Genomic DNA, 12,720 nt, shown 5'->3' with positions numbered 1-12,720 from the left:
CACTTTCATCAAGAGGCTTTTGAGTTCCTCTTCACTTTCTGCCATAAGGGTGGTGTCATCTGCATATCGGAGGTTATTGATATTTCTCCCAGCAATCTTGATTCCAGCTTGTGTTTCTTCCAGTCCAGCGTTTCTCATGATGTACTCTGCATATAAGTTAAATAAACAGGGTGACAATAAACAGTTTGACGTACTCCTTTTCCTATTTGGAACCAGTCTGTTGTTCCATGTCCAGTTCTAACTGTTGCTTCCTGACTTGCATACAAATTTCTCAAGAGGCAGATCAGGTGGTCTTGTATTCCCATCTCTTGAAGAGTTTTCCACAGTTTATTGTGATCCACACAGTCAAAGGCTTTGACATAGTCAATAAAGCAGAAATAGATGTTTTTCTGGAATTCTCTTGCTTTTTCCACGATCCAGTGGATGTTGGCAATTTGATCTCTGGTTCCTCTGCCTTTTCTAAAACCAGCTTGAACATCAGGAAGTTCACGGTTCATATATTGCTGAAGCCTGGCTTGGAGAATTTTCAGCATTACTTTACTAGCATGTGAGATGAGTGCCATTGTGTGGTAGTTTGAGCATTCTTTGGCATTGCTCAATATATAAGTATGCACAGATATAAGTATACACAGATATGCTTATATATATAAGATACAAGTATACACAGCATTATTTATGAGTAGAGAATAAGAAATAATTTAAATGTCCAACACAAGAGAGTTAGATAAAGGATGACTATGCAGCTATTAATATTATGGTTTGAACAACATTTTCTAAATGTTCTCTTTGTTATTTTTGGGTATACCAACAACACATTACAAGGTTAGTTAACAGAGGGAAGCACTAGTATTTGATTATTACTAGCTTCTCTACCAGATTCTTTTGCATAGCTTATATCAGTAATACTCTCAACAAATATATGAAATAGATGTTATTACCATCTTCCTTGTAAGTGGAAACTCAGAAGACATATAAGCATCTTTGACAAGGTCACATTTCTAATAAATAACCAATATAATTTTAAGTCTAATATACTTTGGGCTATATTTCAATTATGACTGATAAAGGGCTAAACATTCTGAGAAACACCTTGCAAGAACTAAACTACTTGGATGAATCCTAGGAATGTCAAACTAGGTTGTGATATTAAGCCCAGGTAAACAGACTCATGCCTTATGATTATGCCAGTTGTTGCCATGTAGACTGTCATTTTATAGTGTTGTCATTTAAATTGAACTTAAGCGTGGTGTTATTTCCTTAAAATGTTTTATTTTTCAGTGTACTTATAAGCTTTAAGCTTTCATAATATGTCTGTGAGAGAAAATCAATAGGATTAGGAGATAAGGCACAGCTTCGATGAAAATATTTGCAAAAGGCACACCTGATAAATGACTGTTATTCAAAATGCACAAAGTACTTTTAAAAATCAACATAAGAACTCAACAACATGAGTTAAAATGGCCAAAAAGACCTTAGCAGACTTGTCATCAATGAAGATATGCAATTGGAAAATAATTATATGAAAAACTACACCACATCCTATATCATCAAGGAAATGAAAATCAAAACAACAATGAGATACTATTACACACTTATTAGAATGGCTGGAATCCAGAACACGGAAAACACCAAATACTGTTGAGGATTTGGAGCAACAGGAATACATGCATCTTGCTAATGGGACTAGAAAAATGTACAGTCTCTGGAAGAGAGTTTGGCAGTTTCTTGTAAAACTAAACATACTCATCACATGGGAGAGATGGATAAGCAGAATATAGAAGTTTTTAGGGCAGTGAAAATACTCTGAATGTTATCATAGTGATGAATATATGTTCTTATACGTTTGTCCAAATCTATAGAATGTACAACACCAAGAGTGAACCCTAACATAAACTACAACTTCCACTGATTATTATGTGTAAATGTAGGTTCATCTTTGGTAAAAATGTAGCATTCTGGTGAGTGATGTTGATAATGGGAGAGAGTACGCATGTTTGAGGATGATATAGGAGAAAACCTTCCTCTTAATTTTGCTGTAAACCTAAAACTGCTCTAAAATGAATTATTTAAAAAATCCATTACTTTAATGTCATACTCCTCAGATAGAGATGTGTTGGAATTTGTGTTATTTAGGCAACATTGTTTATTTTATGGGATGATACCAAGATAGAATGTATTGACTGATCACTGTGGGATACTCTTGTGTCTGTTTCTTTATTCTTTTATTCCAAATATACTTCAATGTGGCTTGCAGTGATATATAAAATACAGCTAGAAAATATGAATTAAAACACATGAAAGTAAGGAAAACATGAAACTTCAGGACATAAAATGGAGCTGGGTTTGAAACTAATTCAGAGTATCTACTGTAAATGTCTATAAATCTGTCATAGGTTAGTCCCATTTGGGGTAATTAGTTAAAGAAAAAGAAACTTTGGTCAGCTATATATTTCCCACTGGTTTAAGGACTAAAATGAAATAGATAGTAGAAATGCAGCTATTTCCGACACTAAGATTAGACAAATTTTCTGAAGGGCCCTCATTAACAGCTTGCTGTTTGATGTAACGGTTAGTGACCCAGACAATATTCTTGATGTGTACATAACAATGAGTTTCATCTGCTCCAATAAAGATAGATGAAATTCAATTATCAATAGCCAAATGGGAAGTAATTATCTAACATTGTGCTCTTTTAATCTTTAATGTGCATACAATCACTTGAGAGCCTTGTTAAAATACACCCCCTTTCAATAGATCGGGAGTGAGGGCTGTATAAGCTGCATTTATCAAAACCTTCCAGGTGATGCTTATGCAGCTGGTTTGTGGACCATGCTCAGAGTAGCAAGGCTCTAGGCTGCAAACTAGTTTGATATAATTTGTCTTCTGTTGCTCTTGTTTGATCTATATTTAGAGGATCAGAAAGAATGGATAGACTGAGTATTTTCCAAGTAATCTTCCATAACTGTTTTCTCATCTGAGCGTTTGAAAGATCTTGGCTAGATGTGACTTTGAGTTTGTTCTCCCTGATAACAGCCTGACATATGGCTTTTGTCAGGTAATTCCCTTTAACCTTAATAGAGAGTAAAACTGGTGTTGACATGCTTTTGTGAAAAACAAGAAAACTAACAGAGCCTGAATAGAATGTCATTCCATTCCTGCTCAAGTGAAGCCCAGAAGTACCCCAGATAGGGTTAAGATTTTTCTGAGCAACATAAAAGTGTAGTTTGCAGAGCAATTTCGGAAAGCAATTCCACTTTGGTATATACCACCTGGAGTAACCCTCCCACACATGCACAAGAAAATATAAAAGTATGCTCACTGCAATATAAGTTTAAAAACAAAAAATTGGAAACAACCCACATGTCCATCAGAAGGGAAATGAATAATACATAAATGGTGTTTTTCATTCATTGAAAAATTAAAACTGTTAGAGACAACATCTTTATACAACAAAATAGATATATTTCAAAATATAACATCTAGTGAACATAGAAATTTGCAGAATATCACATACAATGTCACTTATGTAAAAAAGTAAGAATCAAAGAAATATATTGAGCTGGCCAAAAAGTTTGTTCATGTTTTTCCAACTATCATATGGAAATTTTTAATATATGATGACCTGTAGTAAGTAGACTATAAAATTGACCACAGTGATTCCTACTTGCTGGTATTTATAATATGACCCCTTTTCTTCCACTGCGGGATGAAGCTAGTAACCTTCTGGAGAATAGATTATGACTAAATTTCTTCCAACACTGAGTTATAAAAGACTCTGACTTGCATCTGACTTCTGTTCCAAAGAAGAAAGCTTAGTCAGGACCTGAGTAAACAAATCTTGACTGATTTTGGGATTGGCTGCCTAAAAAGAGTACTAACCTGTTGAGATAATCACAAGGTAACACAGGAAAATAAAATACATGAAACTTATATTAAAAAAAAAAAAACACCTTAAAATCACAATATTGTGAGACGAATGCCCTGTAGAAAATATAGAAGGATGGTGAAGACATCAACAAAATAAAGTTTTATGTTTATTATCTCAAAGTCTCTGTTTATCATGAAACCAGATGTGGTTTGACTTGTCCTCTGGCTCTGTGCCTTTTAAAGGTAGGACGTCAGCCTCATCTCAAGGCTCAGATAGGTACAGATCCACTTGTTAGCTCACTTACCTCACAAATCATTGGCAAGATTCAATTGCTCAGGGTTTTTGGAGCAAGTGTCTAAAACTGCTCATCAGCTGTTGGCCAAAGGCCATTCTCAGAGGGGGTTTCCATAAGGAAGCTCACAGCGTGGTAGCTGATTTCCCACAGCAGGAGCAGGTCAGAGCAAGAGAAGGCAAACAAGATGGCTAACAGTAAAAATATCACAGTGAGTCACTGACTTTTGGTTGAGGTGAGGAAGTAGAGACAGGGAAATAAATGAAATTTGAGCTAGACTCAAGAAGGGGAGAAGAGAAACTGAGAGTGCCTGAAAGAGAGAATGTTGTTCATTTGAGCTGAGCAATCAGAGGAGTCCTCTAATTGTTCTTTCTGTTTCAACCTGATACTATTATTTTGGATAATTATAGTGATCACTTCAAATTATTCCAGTGAAACGTTCCATAGACCAAAGGGCATTATCAAGTTTTAAAAAACTGAGTTGTAAATAGTTATTCTAAAGTAGTTGTTTGAATGCAAGGAATATCATTTAATTGATTTTAAAAATTGACTGTTTAAATTAGAAATGCTTATGGTAGTATAGGCTAATCAAAAGCCTTTATGAATCAGCACCTCAATATCTGCAAAACATGTTCTTGTCTTGGATTTTCCAATGTAGACAAGGACTATTAATCACGGTGGATATTATACCTGTTACTGCCATTATAAAAGAACAACCAGTAAATTGGTCTTTGATTTCATCTCTTTTTTGTTATTGTTGTGGTTTTAGTGGGAGTAAACATAACTAAGTGTAGGGTGCATTTTATTCTTCTATATGTGATCTGATAGATAAGATATTTTCTTGCTGGCAGAAGGATAGTCTGTATTAGGAGTGATTCTGACTACAATGTTTAGGTTTTTACTGGTGAAGCCCATTTATGGGATTCAGAGAATACAAATGTAACCTCATGGGAAAAAAATTGTGGATCTTAAAAGTTGTCACTGTTTAGTCACTAAGTTGTGTTCCACTTTTTGTGACTCCATGGACTACAGCACACCTAGCTTCCCTGTCCTTTATTATTTCCCAAAGTTTGCTCAAACTCGTGTCCTTTGAGTCGGTGATGTTATCCAATACTCTCATACTCTGTCACCCCCTTCTCCTTTTGCCTTCAATCTTTCCCAGCATCAGGGTCTTTATCAATGAATCAGCTCTTTGCATCAGGTGGCCAAAATATTGGAGCTTCAGCTTCAGCATCAATCCTTCCAATGAATATTCCAGGTTAATTGCCATTAGGATTAATACTTGTGGTCTAAGGGACTCTCAAGAATCTTCCCTAGCACCACAATTCAAAAGCATCAATCCTTCGGTGCTCAGCCTTCCTTATGGCCCAGCTCTCACATTCATACATGATTACTTTCAAAAGCATAACTTTGACTACATAGGACTGTGTTGGCTCTGCTTTTTAATACACCGTCTAGGTTTGTCATAGCTTTCTTTCCAAAGAACAAGTGCCCTTGCATTTCATGGCTGCATCACCGTTCACAGTGATTTTGAAGTCCAAGAAAATAAAATCTGTCACTGCTTCCATTTTTTTCCCCTTCTATTTGCCATGAAGTGATGGGACTGAATGCCATTATGTTAGTTTTTTGAATGTTGAGTTTTAAGTCAGCTTTTTCTCTGTCCTCTTTAGTTGAAGCAAATTATTATTATTTTGTTACATTTAAGTATATAATTTTGGATCTTTTTAATTCCCTCAATGATAAGGGCAACCTACAATTTATGTACCACTCTGAGTCTATCCAGTTTTTGGAGTTGCTACCATTGGCTTCTGACATCTTGGAGATTCCTGAAACCTACCAAATTTGTTGCCTCATATCCTCAGTACCTTTGGCTGAATTTCATTGTTGATGTGACTTGTTTCCAGATTAGGTTTGGAACATGGGCAATGGCATCATGACTCAAAGTGATCTCTGTGTTGACAATTTCCTGTTGTTTCCTCAAAATACACTTTGCTGGTATATTGTCTTGGAGATCAAATAAAATATTTGAATGATCTTTTATGAGAATAATAACTCCTTCTGGGCAAGGAAAAGGGTATTTCACTTGGATGATATACTCCTCAGTAAATCAGATCACTCCATTTTCTCTCAGTTTAAGACTATCTTTTTTTTTCTTTTTTTTAGTTGAAGGATAATTTACATTACAATGTGGTGTTGCTTTCAAATCAGCCATAAGTATACATACATCCCCTCCCTCTTGATTCTCCCTCCCACTCCACTCCATCCAGCCCTAGCGCAGAGTTGAGCTCTGCTTTATACAGCAGCTTCCCACTAACTATTTTACGTAATATAGTGTATATAAGCCTTATGATTTCATGACTATTCTTTGAGACTTTGATTTTATTGTTTTATTGTATTCTTAATTTTTGAGTTATTTTTATTATTTTCTGTTACTATGCTTTTCTCTCCAACTTAATTACATGTCACTTGAGAAAGACCATCTTGTATATTCCTCTTTTTTCTCTTTCAGAACTTAGAGCAGGGCAAGCTTAGTAAGAGACTAACAAATATTGTTTAATTAAGGATGCATCTACTTGAGGAATTTGAAATATGACTTCAGATTTAATTTCTAAACCATGACAGAATGTTTACCTGAAAATTGTAAAACTAAACGATGTTTTTTTTTAGAATTGCAAATGAAAAGGAGGGAAAAACAATGTCTTCCATCTGTTGACAAGTAGCTAGTGATTTGACATCTTCTGAATGTTATATGGGATCAGTTCACTTCAATTATTCTCATGTGATAGCATCTCTGAATCATCTGACCTCTCTTTTATAGGTACATTAAAAGCGATGAAAAAATCTATTAGACTCAATTTATAGTATGTGCATAACATAATACTACTACCCATGAAACATTCATCACAATGCTTTTTAATAAATCATGTTCTTCAATTCTTAGAAATCCTTGAAAGTTTTATAATGACAGTTCACACTTGTTTAACTTTTATAAAGAAACAATTTAAATGTTAAAAGGCACCTTAAAGAAAGGTTTGGATATTATCTTTAAGAATTTATCTTATATTCTCATATAGTGTGAAAAGTTTTTTTTTTTTCACATTCTAACTGTGAGTGTCATCATAAAATGCAATTTTAACCAAACATTTCAAAATTTTTGGAAATTATCACATGAAATAGATTAATGATCATTAAAATTGAAATTGTTTTAATTGTATTGGACATGATATTTTGATATTTCTTCTTAGATTGTAACACTGATATGCTTAGTTCACATTACATAAATAAGCTAGACAAAGTCATTAATTAGAGGTAACCAGTAGGTGGGGGCTTCCCTGGTGGCTCAGATTGTAAAAAATTTGCCTGTAATGCAAGAGAATTGAGTTGATCCCTGGGTTTGGAAGATCTGCTGGAGAAGAGAATGGCTACCCACTCCAACATTTTTGTCTGGGGAATTCCATCAATAGAGGAGCCTGGTGGGCTATAGTCCATGGGGTAGAAAAGAATTAGACACCACTGAGTGACCAATCTAAAAAAAAAAAAAGGGAAAGAAAGAAACAGTAGGTGGAGAACATTGGCTCTGGCATTAGGCTTAACCTTTGAGAAAAATTGGAGAAGGAAATGGCAACCCACTCCAGTACTCTTGCCTGGAGAATACCAAGGACAGAAGAGCCTGGTGGGCTGCAGTTCATGGGATCACAAAGAGTCAGACATGACTGTGCGACTAACTTGAGAAAAGTGGATTCATAAGTAGTTGTTTAAAAGAGGATATAAGTCTGAAAGACAAGTTTATAATCTAGAAGTGAAGTCACTCAGTTCTGTCCGGCTCTTTGTGATCCCATGGACTGTAGTCCACAAGGCTCCTTGGTCCATGGGATTTTCGAGGCATGAATACTGGAGTGAGTTGCCATTCCCTTCTCCAGGGGATCTTCCCAACCCAGGGATCGAACCCAGGTCTCCCGCATTGTAAGCAGACACTTTACCATCTGAGCTACCAGGGAAGCCACAGTGGTAATGCTTGGAAGACTCAGGAAACAATTGAAAACACATGGCCCAACCAAGAAGCAAGGCTTCCCTAGGGAACCTGGTTATAAAAGTCTCACATAAGGTGATACTTAAAAGCTTTCTGGCAGGAAAAAAGTTAGTATCTGTATAGTCTATTAATAAGTGGTAGAAATTTCAAAGAGGATTAGAGTGGATGAGACGTCAGCTTGATCCTGACATGACTCTACAAGGGAAACCAATGTCTCCATAAACAAAATGATATACCAGTACTTCAAGAAGCTTCACTAAGAGAAGGGCATGTGGACATCAGGGTCACATTTCACAGTAAAGCTTCATCCTTCTATTTAGGCATCTCTGTCTAAAGACTACTGTCAATACCATGCTAACTTTAGGATCTGGTTTATTGTTCTAATTTGATTCTAAGAAGTGGTGATACTTCTACTTTAGAGGTGTTTTTAAAATTTGTGGAGTAGTTTTGATTGTCTTAGTTTTGATTCAAGTATGCTACTTCAGAGAGTTGAGACTGGGAGTGCTAAATGACATATAATTATAAAGTATAGGACTTTTAAGTGGAGTGAAAATTCTCTAAAATTTTCTGTAGCAAGAATCTCTGTATTATATTATACACAAGGTATTTTGATATATAATGGATGTGTCAGTGAAAAATATGTAAATTACAGCAAGATTATATTTAGTTTTGTCAATAATAACAGAATTTGTTGACCATTTAGAAAATCACACCACCTAACACCAATAACACTGGTAACATGTGATTAAATTACACTTAGATCAGTTTACATTTGTAGCTGCTACATTCAAGGGGTTTTATCAATGAAAGCAAGCTTTACTTCTTTATGTCTTCTATTATAATTGTTCTTGAGAATTCACATATTGAATTTAATATTATTTTATAATGTTACTTATTTTATATTTTCCCTTTCATTAGACTAAAAATATATAGGTAGGTTAGAATACCCTTTATTTTATCAATAATAAGAGGAAAATTATAAAACACTAGCCTGGAAGGCTGTAGTCCATGGGGTCGCTTAGGGTCAGACACAACTGAGTGACTTCACTTTGACTTTTCACTTTCATGCATTGGAGAAGGAAATGGCAACCCACTCCAATGTTCTTGCCTGGAGACTCCCAGGGACAGGGGAGCCTGGTGGGCTGCCGTCTATGGGGTCACACCGAGTCGGACACGACTGAAGTCACTTAGCAGTAGCAGCAGCAGCAGCCTAAAGATGGATGCGCAGCACTTTTTCCATAAATTCTATACTGCTTTTTGGACATGATGAGACCTGAAAGGATGGAGTGTTACTACAATCTAGGAATAACAAAAGAGAAAAGGAGAAAGAGGAATGATTTATAAGTGTAATGCAAACATTTGGAATTTATGCTAGTCTACATAATTGCTTCCAAACCTAGCCCCTGGCTTCCAGTCAAAAGTAAGGCCATCTTGCCCCCCAAATTTGGATGATATAATCCTAAGAAAAAGCTATCTAGAGCAACTCAGGAGTTACTTTTCTCACATGTAAACCTCAACATTGTAGTTAACTGTCATGATGACCTATTACTTCCATGGATGCAAACCTCTTCGGAGGAATATATACCTCCCTCAAAAACTGTCACCTACCTAGGTGGGCTGATCCTTAACCTGCCCTGTGATTGCCCTACAGAGGACAAGATCAACAATTCATAGCACAAAATCAGTTCAAATGCCGAGACTAATAATGCTACACATACACCAAAAGGTATGAAAGGATTTATTATTCACATCATGAAGCTTTCTGGCAAGAGCAGGATAGGTCGGTCTGAAAATGGCTTGAGAATGGAATGGGAGGGAATGAGTGGCACTAATTTTGTCATGGCTGGGGTGTGGGACTGGGGTGAGAGTTCCGATGTAGTTTGCATGTTATGAATTCTCTTACTTGAGTCAAGGGAGGGATGAGTGTCATCTTTCCCTGAGGTGAGGCAAAAGGAAGAAAGAGACTGGTGTGGCTTGAAAGTCATCATCAGTCAAATTCAAAAATGGAGTCAGATTTGACTACGCGACTGTACAATGAAAGTCAACCATGTGAAAATACGAAATAAAAACCATAACATACATATAATATAAATGTCTAAATAATGACCCTGGACCAGCTAGAAAGGTTATCAAAATAGGATTTATAAATAGAGACATGGGGTTAAAACCCATTTTCAGAATTTGGTCATGTTAAGAAGGACTGGGGCTCAAGGATTAGGTAGAAAGCCAGTTATAAAAACTGGAGCACTAAAACTGGTTCAGCTAGATACAAGGCTGAATGATTGAATATCTCCTTTCATAGGCCGTTGGCCTGGGAATATACTTAACTAAATAGTAGTTCAAAGGCCTGAACTAGGAAAGGAGAATATAAGTAAGGTTCTATAATCTAGTGATATATGCTTCAGTGACCACTGCTTCGTAATCAAACTGTGAAGCTTTAAAGTTATTTTGCTTTTAAATATAATATCAATCAAGACAAGGTAATTCTGGATGCTATAACAAATAACTTGACACAATATATGTTTCTTTTCTAGTCACATCCTGTTCCACTTGATTGTTCAATACGTGGAGAGTTTGGGAACCATGTTACATCTGTGATATCTATTGGGACCGCACTGGTGCCTGCTGCTTTTTTGTTCTTTTTATTCAGTTACTCAGTCATGTCTGACTCTTTGTGACCCCATCGACTGCAGCACTCCAAGCTTCCCTGTCTTTCACCAACTCCTGGAGCTTGCTCAAACTCATGTCTATCAATTCGGTGATGTCATCCAACCATCTCATCCTCTGGCATCCCCTTCTCCTCCTTCCATCAATCTTTTGCAGCATTAGGGTGTTTTCCAATGAGTTGGCTCCTTTACCTTTAGCTAATTGACAGGTGAAAAATGGATGGATTCCACATATATTATTTCAGTCCAGAAACAAGTCACATTGGAGTCCCAGTACAATCATAAGAAAGGTTAAATAAAGTATTACAATATTCTTAGGAAGAATAAATGGGATTAATGAGCATCTAGCCAATTCCTGTCACACACGAATAGGCAAAATCTATCAAACATAATTATGTGTTAATGGTGACATAAAAGTTCACTGCAGATGATCATTTTGACATTGAGTATAAGTAGACACTTAAAATATTGTTCTTCATTTATTAATTCATTATTATTAAAATGGTTCAGTTTATTGATTATATTAAAACAAATTTGGTTTTTAATGAATTAAAATTTAAAGTTAAAAATATTTTGTTTAAATTTTTATTTTACATAACATTCTATCAGGGGAGCAGAAGATATTCTTAGTAGAGTCTTCATATTTTAATCTTAATGGTAATTCTGTAAATTAAGTGTTATTGATGTGCTAATCAATTCAATTATAGTAAAATCTTAAGTAAACTGTATTTTAGAACAGAATTGAATCAAAAGATGTCATCATCTAGGACACAAACATGTTTCTTATTTCAAGACACACTTCACTTTTGAGAATCCTAACAATTGGCCCAGATGGTAAAAGAATAGCCTGCAATGCAGGAGACCCAGATTTGATCCCTGGGTCACAAAGATCCCCTGAAAAGGGAGTGGCTACCCACACCAGTATTCTTGCCCAGAGTATTCTATGAACAGAAGGGCCTGGGAGGCTACATTCCATGATGTCTCATAGAGTCAGACATGACTGAGTGACTAACACACAACAACAAAACAGTAATTGGTTAAGTCTTCATACATTACTAAAAGTGATGAAGTTATGATTGGATAAATTCCAAGGGATTATTAGAATGGAAAGATTATCCCTCTAATTCTAAAACTTTCAGTTCATTCACTCGGTCATGTCCGACTCTGCGACCCCATGAATCGCAGCACGTCAGGCCTCCCTGTCCATCACTAACTCCTGGAGTTCACTCAAACTCATGTCCATCGAGGCTCAATAATACTTAAATCAAGAATTTTCATTCCCTGAAGTATGATTACTTGCAAATGGTATTTTTATTCTTTATTTTTCTGGGAAGTTTATAGCTTTCACAGCTATGGCTTGTCTTTTTTTTTTTTATTAATTTATTTATTTTTCCTAATTTTATTTTATTTTTAAACTTTACATAATTGTATTAGTTTTGCCAAATATCAAAATGAATCCGCCACAGGTATACATGTGTTCCCCATCCCGAACCCTCCTCCCTCCTCCCTCCCCATACCATCCCCCTGGGCCATCCCAGTGCACCAGCCCCAAGCATCCAGCATCGTGCATCGAACCTGGACTGGCTAATCGTTTCCCACACGATATTTTACATGTTTCATTGCCATTCTCCCAAATCTTCCCACCCTCTCCCTCTCCCACAGAGTCCATAAGACTGTTCTATACATCAGTGTCTCTTTTGCTGTCTCGTACACCGGGTTATTGTTACCATCTTTCTAAATTCCATATATATGCGTTAGTATACTGTATTTATGTTTTTCCTTCTGGCTTACTTCACTCTGTATAATAGGCTCCAGTTTCATCCACCTCATTAGAACTGATTCAAATGTATTCTTTTTAATGGCT

The 12,720-nt window shown here is 36.0% G+C and overlaps 1 protein-coding gene across 1 annotated transcript in view; it reads left to right on the top strand.

Moving 5' to 3' along the window:
• The window catches only part of CNTN5 (contactin 5), a 671,487-nt gene that overhangs the window by 2,343 nt on the left and 656,424 nt on the right, over positions 1-12,720 (top strand). The gene's annotated exons all lie outside the window — the stretch shown is intronic.

This window comes from Bison bison, unplaced genomic scaffold (assembly GCF_000754665.1).
Source record: "Bison bison bison isolate TAMUID 2011002044 unplaced genomic scaffold, Bison_UMD1.0 scf7180017864262, whole genome shotgun sequence".
Lineage (NCBI taxonomy): Eukaryota > Metazoa > Chordata > Mammalia > Artiodactyla > Bovidae > Bison > Bison bison.
This window is presented reverse-complemented; position numbering and strand designations above follow the sequence as displayed.